Raw genomic sequence first — 10,617 nt, 5'->3', positions numbered from 1 at the left:
AAAAAAATAAAAAAAAAAAAAAAAAGAAATCTCAAAGATTATAGGATTAATATATAGGCAAATGGTCAATTATAATATAGAGGGTTCAGGTTTGTGACAGAGAAAGTAATAGAGAGACGTGGTGGCACATGGTCACCGAACGCAACAATGGTGGGCGGAGAGTGCAGAAAATAGTGTCGGTTGTTAGCCTCAGATCATCGTCTTTTCTAGTGGACTTCATCCAGTTTCTGTAATCCCTGTTTTACTAATCCTATCACAGTAATCCCTCTTTTGCTAGTGATTGATTTAGGCATGGGTTTGTTACACAATGCTGGTCACTGAGAATTGAGAGAAAGTCCAATGAAGGATTCTGAGAAATGTTTCCTCACTCTTAAAGAGAGGCACACAGGGTGAAATAGAGCCTTTTCTTCCTCTGGAAACTACTGTGACCACAAGTTTTGTCTGGACTTGTGGCAGCTACCCATGAACACTGCAGGAACTGATAAGACAGGCAGAGGATGATGGAGCAGAAAGATGGAAATACCATCTTTGATGACATTTTTGAGCAGCTAAATGTACCCACTGAAGAACCCTCTTGTCTTGAGACTTCCTGTTTTGTGAGATAGTACATCTTTGCTATTCTTTAAGCCAGCTGAGTCAGGGTATAAGGGTCCTAGCTGTTGATAGTAGCATGGTTGATTCCTGAAGGAGAAGTAGGAGATTCTCAGGAGGTGAGAATGACACTGTCCCTATAAACTTTATGAAATTAATCAGGGAAGAAGAGTAGGGGAGAAATGAAGGCAAACCAAGCTTCCAGCACGTTCAGCGTTCATCATGAGGTCACCTTGCTTGCTCTCCAACTTGCTTGTTCACAGCTGTTTGGTGCCTCTTGTCGTGGAACCACGTAGACCCTGTCACGAGATTATAGTTCCCTTAACTGCTTTGTAGATAACAACGTACGCATTGGGAAGTGTTAAGCTTTTCCTTTGAGATACTCTTTCAGGTCCTGGCTACCAGTGAAACTACTGACATCCACTGGTCTGAAGGATTCCAAGAGGAGCTGACTCACCAAAGAATGCAGTTTCTACATCTTGATGATTTTATCTCCCTTTCCCTGGCCAGTCAAGACCCTAATTTTCCAACCCCTTGCCCTCCAGGATCCCCTTATAAAATCCCAACCCAGTGAAACCCCGTCTCTACTAAAAATACAAAAATTAGCTGGGCTTGGTGGAACACACCTGTAATCCAAGTTACTTGGGAGGTTGAGGCAGAGAATTGCTTGAACCCAGGAAGCGGAGGTTGCAGGGAGCCAAAATCATGCCACTGCACTCCAGCCTGGGCAACAGAGCAAGACTGTCTCAAAAAAAAAAAAAAAAAACAAAAAACAAAAAACAAAACCCCACAAAATCCCAACCCAGAACTCTTTGGAGAGACAGATTTGAGGGTTCCTCCTGTCTCCTCGCTTGGCTGCCCTGCAATCATTAAACTCTTTCTCTAATGCAAACTCTTGCTGTCTCAGTGTATTGGTATGTCACTGCATAGCAGGCATACGAACCTGGTAGTCCTATAACAAGAGGACAAGAGCATTCTAAGCAACTGACAGTGCATAGGCAAAGGCCCTGTGGTTTTTAAAAATAACCTGGCACACTGAGGACATTGCAAAAATGTCCAATATATGCAAAGAGTGGCAAACAATCAGCCTAGAGAGAGAAACAGGATCCAGGTCATAGAAGCTATGGTATCTTTGTAATAACGAGGCAATCTTTTTGAGAAAGTATGAAGGACTATGAACAGGTAAGGAGCTAGGTGACCTCCAGGTCTCCTCCAGCACTGATGTTCATCTCCCTCTTGGGACCACTGCTTGCTTTGCAGGACTGCAAGAGGAACCCTTCACACTATAGTCCATGTGAGTGCCAGTCCCATGAGCATGGAGCATCCTTTTTTTGGCCAGGAAAGCACGTGAATAGTGCCCTCAGCATTCTGTAGCCAAGTGGACTTGGCTGATTCTGGAGAATCTGAGAGCTAGAGTGGTTCCTGCTGTGGCCATTGTGGCTGGAAAGAACCACAGGGGCTGCCACATCTGCCCCAGTGGCCAGTCTTTGCTAGCCTTATCCTTTATACCAGCCAGTCCTCAGCCAACACCAGAGAGAGTTCATTGAGGCTGGATTACCATGGAGCACCCTTTTAGCTCCCAAGGGCTCAATTCTTGCAATTCATTATGAACTAATGATAAATGTACACACACCATTCTATGAAAATCCATAAAAAGGTAAATTCTGCTTGGTTTTAACATTTCATTTGTTTATTATTTATTTATTTATTTTTTGAGACGGAGTCTCACTCTCTCACCCAGGCTGGAGTGCAGTGGTGCAGCCTCGACTCACTGCAAGCTCCACCTCCCAGGTTCACGCCATTCTCCTGCCTCAACCTCCCGAGTAGCTGGGATTACAGGCACCCACCACCACACCTGGCTAATTTTGCTTTTGTATTTTCAGCAGAGACAGGGTTTCACCATGTTAGCCAGGATGGTCTCGATCTCCTGACCTTGTTATCCACCTGCCTTGGCCTCCCAAAGTGCTGGGATTATAAGTGTCAGCCACCGCGCCTGGCCTATTTATTCATGTTTGAGATAAGGTCTCACTCTGTCACCCAGGCTGGAGTGCAGTGGTGTGATCATGGCTCACTGCAGCCTCTGCCTTCCTGGTTTGGGTAATCCTCCCACCTCGGCTTCCCGGGCAGCTGGGACTCCAGGCACATGCCACCACACCTGGCTAATTTTTTGTATGTTTTTGTAGAGATGGGGTTTTGTCTTGTTTCCCAGGATGGTCTTGAACTCCTGGGCTCAAACAATCTGCCCACCTCTGCCCTGCAAAGTGCTGGGATTACAGGCATAAACCACTGCACCAGGCCAAAAGGTTGCTTGCTTGTATAACGAAGCAATCATTCATCCTTGCAGAATACTCAATATTAATAAGTTCATTGTTCTCAAGGAGGATCTCATCTTTTGGCCATGTTGTTTGAATTTGGGGAAAAAAACAAAATTTTTTTAAATGTTCATGTCTCTCTGTTTCTGCCTGTCTTCAGAAATATGAAATCTACACCTGGCCTTTTGATAAGTGAGACTCCAGTGGTGATTATCATATTTTGGAGATGTGTGTGAACATGATGTGGTCAGTGTGGGCACCGATGCCACACAGATGGGTCAGTTTTCATGAGCTACTTTGGTTCCCCAAGGGGAAAATGCTGGTGTTACTGAGAGCATAAAGAATCCTCTTAGGCCAGGAATGGTGGCTCATGCCTGCAATTTCAGAACTTTGGGAGGCTGAGGTGGGAGGACTGCTTGAGCCCAGGAGTTTGAGACCAGCCTGGGCAACATAGTGAGACCATATCTGTACAAAAAATACAGCCAGACAGGCTGGGTGCGGTGGCTCACACCTGTAATCCCAGCACTTTGGGAGGCTGAGGCGGGCATATCACCTGAGGTCGGGAGTTCGAGACCAACCTGACCAACATGGAGAAACGCTGTCTCTGCTAAAAATACAAAATTAGCCAGGCGTGGTGGCAGGCGCCTGTAATCCCAGCTACTTAGGAGGCTGAGGCAGGAGATTCACTTGAACCTGGGAGGCGGAGGTTGCAGTGAGCTGAGAAAGTGCCATTGCACTCCATCCTGGGCAAAACCAGCAAAACTCCATCTCAAAAATACATATATATATATTCAGACATAGTAGTGCACAGCTGTAGTCCCAGCTACTCTTGAGGCTGAGGTGGGAGGATCGCTTGAGCCCAGGAGTTTGAGTCTTTTTTTATTATTATTACTAGTATTATTATTTTCTTCTAGGAGTTTGAGTCTTCAGAGGGCTATGATTGTGCCACTGCACTGCAGCCCAAATGATAGAGTGAGACTCTGTCTCAAAAATAAAATAAAATGAAATAAAATAGTGTCTTTAACAGAAACACACAAAAAGCAAATGTATGTATTGATCAGTTGGTGAAAACACTACAACCAGAGCTTGAGGGAACTTAACTCTGTACTTCTCCTAGGAGAAGTTCAGTATTTGATAATTCAGGCTTTGCAGTGACTTTATGGAATGGAATTACTGCAAATAACAGGAATTGACTGTATCTTCCTTGTGTTACTGATTTTACCGTAGACCTGTTCCCTTGATGTGATCACAAAATCGTAGAATCTCAGAGTTTATAGGGAAATCCCTTTGTGAAGAGCTTGGATGTTTCTGCTGACGGGGTGCTCACTACCATAGAACATATCCCATCTTAGCTCTAATGACCAGAAAGCACTTTCTTATGCAGACTGAAATACTTGCTCCTTGAAACTGTGCTTGTACATTTTTATTATTATTTTTATTTGAGATGGGGTCTTACTCTGTCACCCAGGCTGGCATGCAGTGGCATGATCTCAGCTCACTGCAACCTCCGCCTCCCGGGTTCAAGCAATTCTCCTACCTCAGCCTCCCGAGTAGCTGGGATTACAGGTGTCCACCACCATGCCCGGCTAATTTTTTTTGTATTTTTAGTAGAGACGAGGTTTCACCATGTTGCCCAGGCTGGTCTTGAACTCTGACCTCAGGTGATCCACCCATCACAGCCTCCCAAAGTGCTGGAATTACAGGCGTGAGCCACCGTACCTGGCCGAAACTGTGCTTGTACATTCTAATCCTGCTCTCTGGGGCCTCACAGATGAGGTCTGCTTCCTTTCTTAATATATTGTTTCCTTCAAGTAGTGAAGATGCTGACCTTACTCTTCTCCACTCTGTCTTCCTTCTCTCCTAATTCTGTCTTCTTCCTCTTCCACCCCACCTTTCCTCTTCTGTATCCCAGAGTGACATTTAATCATTACCCCTTTCTCTAGATGAATCGATTCCAGATTTCCTTCCTTCCTTCCTTCCTTCCTTCCTTCCTTCCTTCCTTCTCTCCTCCCTCCCTTCCTTCCTTCTCTCCTCCCTCCCTTCCTTCCTTCTCTCCTCCTTCCCTCCTTCCCTCCTTCCTTCCTTCCTTCCTTCCTCCTTCCCTCCTTCCCTCCTTCCCGCCTTCCCTCCTTCCTTCCTTCCCTCCTTCCCTCCTTCCCTCCTTCCTTCCTTCCTTCCTTCCTTCCTTCCTTCCTTCCTTCCTTCCTTCCTTCCTCTTTTTTCTTTCTTTCCTTTCTTCTTTCTTCTTTTTTCTTTCTTTCTTTCTTCCCTTTTTTGACAGCATCTTGCTCTGTCGCCCAGCTGGAGTTCAGATCTCTGCTCACTGCAACCTCCACCTCCCAGGTTCAAGCAATTCTCCTCTCTCAGCCTCCTGAGTAGCTGAGATTACAGGCGTCCGCCAGCACACTCGGCTAATATTTTGTAGAGTTGGGGTTTCACCATGTTGGCCAGGATGGTCTCAATCTCCTGACCTCGTAATCCACCCGCCTCGGCCTCCCAAAGTGCTGGGATTATAGGCGTGAACCACTGCGCCCAGCCCATTTCCTGATTCTTTCAGTCCTCCCTTATATGACATGAATTTGTCCATTGCCCACGGTTGGAAGATACAAAACACAACAATGTTTCTATCCCTGTTGTATTGAAATATGCTTTCCATTTCTATACAGTCTCACCCTACTGTAGTCTTTCCTACCTAAACGTGCTCCTGGATTTCATTTGCTAATTCATTTTAAGTTGGTCCCACTTAAACCAAACTCTTTTAAAATACACCTGTTTTAGAAGTGGGCCACCCAGACCCTTAGGGTGGAGGAACGGTTGTATAACACTGAAATTATCTGTGCTCTTAAGGGATCCCATGTGACATTTTTTAACAGCCTTCTCACATACATACCGTTATTGAGGCTGGATCCCAATTAATGAGGTACTATTTATAATTTTCCTTGAAAGCAACTGTTCGTTTTAAAAATAGCTTTTTTAAAGAAGGATTGTATTATATTATGGGAATGAAATCTGTTAAGAAGGCTGCCTTCTGCTGCAGAAGAAGTGAGGGGATTATTTAGAGTGGGTTGTGTGTGTGCCACTGGAGAGATTACTGAGCCTGGGGGAGCTGGGAGGATTAGGGAGGTTTGACATAGGACAGCAGATTAAAAGCATACTGAATATGTATTACAGGCTCTCTCTTATTTCACACGATATTTCAATGCTGTCTCCTCTGAATAATTCAGAATGAGAATCCAACCAATAGCTTACCTAGGAAGGTTTATGAATGGGATGAAATAGAATTACAAGTTTTGATCCCACCGGGGACTGTGTCTTCTCATTCACAATCATCAGAATTTGTTCTTCCTGTTTAGAACAAGGAGAAAGAAGAGGAAGACTAAAATGGCGGCGGCGGGGGAGCATGGAAATCCATTTATCAAGACTTTTTTTTTTTTTGAGACGAAGTCTCACTCTGTCCCCAGGCTGGAACACAGTGGCACAATCTTGCTCACTGCTCCCAGGTTCAAGCGATACTCCTGCCTCAGCCTCCCAAGTAGCTGGGACTACAGGCGCGCACCACCAAGCCCAGCTAATTTTTGTCTTTTTAGTAGAGACAGGGTTTCACCATATTGGTCAGGATGGTCTTGTTCTCTTGACCCTGTGATCCGCCCCCCTCGGCCTCTCAAAATGCTGGGATTACAGGCGTGAGCCACCGCACCTGGCCTTATTGAGCCTTTTAAAGGCACATACAAACTGTAAAATAATTAGATTACACCTCAAAACTAGCACTCCATTCGATTTCGCCTTATGATTTTGGTCTTTCTTTTCCTCTCTTTTTAGACACTAGGACTTAGGTAAGTCAGTCCTCAAATATATAGTAGTGAGTATTTCATATCCAGGGAACTAAAGACTGCACTTAACATGTAATTTCTGACTCCCTAGCTGTTTTGAGGACTGTGACGTCTCAAAACCGCCAGCACCATTTGTTACCTGTACTCCATGGGACAGTACCCTGTCAACCAGAGTAGGCAGATCCACCATGCACAAAAGCAGAATGAAATAAAACTGAAGAGCAACTGTTCGGCTGAATAAAAAAATAAAAAGAGGGTTGGGCACGGTGGCTCACACCTGTAATCCCAGCACAGTGGGAGACTCAGGCGGGTGGATCACCTGAGGTTAGGAGTTCGAGACCAGCCTGGTCAACATGGTGAAAACCCATCTCTACCAAAAATACAAAAATTAGCCAGGCATGGTGGCACACGCCTGTGATCCCAGCTACTTGAGAGGCTGAGGCAGGAGAATTGCTTGAACCTGGGAGACGGAGGTTGCAGTGAGCCAAGATCGGGCTATTATACTCCAGCTTGGGTAACATAGTGAGACTCCATCTAAAAAAAAATTTTTTTTAAATAAAAGGAGGTCAAGCATAGATGCTCATGCCTATAATCCCGGCACTCTGGAGGGCCAAGGTGGGAAGATTGATTGAGGCTGGGAGTTCAAGACCAGCCTGGACAACACAGTGAGACCCTATCTCTGCAAAAAATAAAAAAATAGCCAGTCATGATGGCATGCACCTGTAGTCCCAGCTACTCAGGAGACCAAGGTGGGAAGATCACTTGAGCCCAAGAGTTCGAGGCTGCAGGGAGCCATGATTGCACCACTGCACTCCAGCCTGGGTGACACAGCGAGACCCTGTCTCTGAAAAAAAAAGAACTGTTTTGAAACTACTGGTGAAAGTTGGAGTTAGTAGTACACCCAGTTCTGACGTCTTACTCTTTCCTACAGATGACAAGCTCCGTATTAATTTCATTTCTTGGTTCTTGATTGTATGTTCAGTTTCAGTTTGTCCTTTTTTTTTTTTTTTTTTTTTTTGAGACGAGTCGCCTCTGTCGCCCAGGGCTGGAGTCAGTGGGGGCCAAGTATCAGCTTCACTGGCAAAGGGGCTCCGGCCTTCCCGGGTTTTACGGCATTCTCCTGCCTCAGCCTCCTGAGTAGGGCTGGGACTACAGTGCCCGCCACTCGCCCAGTAGTTTTTTTGTATTTTTAGTTAGAGACGGGGTTCACTGTGTTAGCCAGGATGGTCTCGATACTGGCTGACTCGTGATCCGCCATTTCGGGCCTCCAAAGTGCTGGGATTACAGGCTTGAGCCACCCGCGCCCGGCCTTCAGTTTGTCCCTTTTAATTTTCAAAACCATTTATTGGCATCGTATCATTCCAAGTCCTTTAAAAAACTCTAGGTAGACTTAATTCTGGGTGGTTTCTGAGTTTGGGTAGAATCATATGCGAGGTAATTGAAAGAAGTGAGGACATTGATAGATTAATTGCCACTTAATGGAAGGAGGACAGAGTTAGGAATGATTTACTGAAGTTAAATTTGCTTATTGATTGATTCACTTGATTATTTAGGTGTTTCTTTTTTATTGGTTGTTGTTTACTTTTGTTTTGGGGAAGGTGAGGATAAGGAAAAAGCAGTTTGCACAGGGGAAAGCAGAAAAGTTTCTCTTTTAAAAATTATATCTGTTCATGGCTGGACACAGTGATTCACACCTGTAATCTTAGCAATTTGGGAGGCCAAGGCAGGAGGATCGCTTGAGGCCAGGAGTTCAAGACCAGTCTAGGCAACATAGCAAGACCCTGTCTCTACAAAAGTAAAATAAAATTAGCTGAGGGCAGTGTTGGCATACACCTGTAGTCTCAGCTGTTCAGGAGGCTGAGGCAGGAGAATCCCTTGAACCCAGGAATTCGAGGCTGCAGTGAGCTACGATTGCATCACTGCACTCCAGCCTGGGCAACAGACTGAGACTCTGTTTCTTAAAAGAAAATTGTATCTATCCAATGGTCACGAATCAGAAATTTTTGTTGTTCCAGGCAATGTGTCGTGAAAAGTTCTCTGTAGACTCTTTTCAGACTAAAACGTATGCTTGTTCTGGGCCCACTGTGTGACATGACAATCACTTTGTTACCCAGAACACTCATCGATGATGAAAATTTATGAACAGTTATAAGGTTTTATGGGTCTTACATTCTAGCTTTGTCATGTAATTCATGACCTGTATTTCTCGATTATGTATACACAACTGCTAATATTTATGAGGCCGGCTAATGAGTCAGCTCACCAGCCACAGGAGCTGCCCTCCTGTGAGTAGCCCCTGGTGGACTCACAGGCATGTGTGTTTCCCAGCCCCTCCCTACCCCGTGATGGTCAGCTTGGTGACACAACAGACCCTGTATCTCATAGGCTTTTGTTGTTCTTCCCAGCACATACCCCGTGGCGAGCCTGCAGGGCGAGTCTACAGTGTCTTGAGTAAATTTCAACCCACAGCTTGCTCCTCTGTTGGGTTTTTCTCCTCTCTCTCTCTCTCTCTCCCACTTCTTCTTCTCTCCCTCTCTCCCTGCCTTTCTTCCTCTTGCTCTCCCCATGTCTCTTTATATCTTTCTCATTTTCTCTCTTTCTTTCTCCCTCTCCCTCCCCCTCCCCTTCCCCTTTTCTCTGTCCTCTTTTCACCTCTTTTTCTCTTTCTTTCTCTCTCTCTTTTTCTCTCCCTCTCTTTCTCTCTGTCCCTCTCCCTCTCTCTCCCTCTTTATCTCTCCCCCTCTGTCTTTCTCTCTGCCTCTATCTCTCTCTCCCTCCCCTCCCTCTGCCCCTTTCTCTTTCCCCTCTCCTTCTCTTCCCCCTCTCTTCCTTCCTCTCTCTCTTTTCTTCTCTCCCTCTCTTTCTCTCTTCCTCTCTCTCCCTCTTTCTTCATCTCTCTTTCTCCCTCCCCCTCCATCTGCCTCCCCTCCCTCTCCTCTCTTTCTCTCTCCCTCTCCCTCTCTTTTTCTCTCCCTCTCTCTTTCTCTCTTTCTCTCCCCCTCATTCTCTCTCATTCTCTCTCCTTCCCTCTCTTCTTTCTCTCCCCTCTCTTTCTCTTTCTGCTTCCTTCTCTTTCTCTCTCTCCTCTCCCCCTCCCTCTGTCTCTCCCTTTTCTCCCTTCTTTCTCACTATTTTTCTCTCCCCCATCCCTCTGTCTCCCCTCTCTTTCTCTCTCCCTTCTTTCTCTCTCCTCTCTCCCTCTCCCTCTTTCACTTTCTCCCTGCCTCGCTTCTTTCTGTCTCCCTCAGTCTTTTTCTGTTCTTCTCTCCCTCTTTCTCTCTCCCTCTTCCTCTCTTCTTTCTCTATCTCTCCCCTCTTTCTCTTTTCCTCTCCTTCTCTTTCTCTCTCTTCTCTCCCTCCCAACCTCTCTTTCTCTCCTCTCTTCTATCTCTCTCCCTTTCTCTCCCCACTTTCTTTTTCTTTCTCCCTCCTTCTCTTTCCTACCTCGTTTCTCCTCCTCTCTCCCTCTCTTTCTCTCCCCGCATCTCCCTCTCCTCTTTCTCTCTCCCTCCCACTTACTCCCCTCCCCCTCTCTCTTTCCCCTCTCCATTCTTCCCACACTCTCTCTGTCTATCTCTGTCTCTTTCTCCATTTGTAGTTGCCTGCTATGGTATTACTCTCATACATCACCTTATTGCCTTTTAAGCATGAGCTATGTTGCCCTTAAAAATGTGCCAAAGGAAGCATCTTGAATGCATTTTCCTTTGACATTTATGAGATTTGCTTGCATCAATTCCCCAGTGAATAGATGAATCTAGAGCGCCCTGTGAACTCTCTTCCTGGGGAAGATTTGAGGAGATGCTTCTCTCTCAGAAGCATTACTCTTTCTGCAGAAAACCCCGGTAGTGAGTTCATATAGTAATGAGTTGCCTAATAACTCAGCA

The sequence above is a fragment of the Rhinopithecus bieti genome, unplaced genomic scaffold (assembly GCF_001698545.2).
Source record: "Rhinopithecus bieti isolate Rb0 unplaced genomic scaffold, ASM169854v2 scaffold_23236, whole genome shotgun sequence".
Taxonomy (NCBI): domain Eukaryota; kingdom Metazoa; phylum Chordata; class Mammalia; order Primates; family Cercopithecidae; genus Rhinopithecus; species Rhinopithecus bieti.
The sequence above is the reverse complement of the archived record's forward strand: the minus strand, read 5'-3'. Positions refer to the sequence as shown.